Here is a 351-nt window from a genome sequence, read left to right as displayed (position 1 = left end):
CCTATGTTGAACCCCTTAATCTATACTTTGAGAAATGGAGACATGAAAAGTGCCATGAGAAAACTGTGGACCAGAAAAAGAAAATGAGGCAGCAGAGAAATGTATCACCTATTTTCAATGAAGAATTGACTCTTTAGGGAAGCCATGTGTGATTATTTAACTGTAGTAAATTTCTCCTCAGGTTTTATAACTTGCACACGATGAAAAACATTTATTATGAGACTTCTTCTCTTGATCAAAATATAATTTTAGGATTTTCTTAATTTTCTAATTCAATATACATATTTTTTGTTTAAAAATATTTTTAAAATTTTCATAGCTTTCAGAAAAATATATGTTCAAGTTTTATAT

General features: G+C 27.9%; 1 pseudogene; it reads left to right on the top strand.

Moving 5' to 3' along the window:
* LOC105309366 overlaps nt 1-87 on the top strand; it is an 8,349-nt pseudogene extending 8,262 nt beyond the window's left edge.
* The last annotated feature ends 264 nt before the right edge of the window (nt 88-351 follow it).

The sequence above is a fragment of the Pteropus vampyrus genome, unplaced genomic scaffold (assembly GCF_000151845.1).
Source record: "Pteropus vampyrus isolate Shadow unplaced genomic scaffold, Pvam_2.0 Scaffold733, whole genome shotgun sequence".
NCBI classification, from domain to species: Eukaryota; Metazoa; Chordata; class Mammalia; order Chiroptera; family Pteropodidae; genus Pteropus; species Pteropus vampyrus.
The sequence above is the reverse complement of the archived record's forward strand: the minus strand, read 5'-3'. Positions and strand labels throughout refer to the sequence as shown.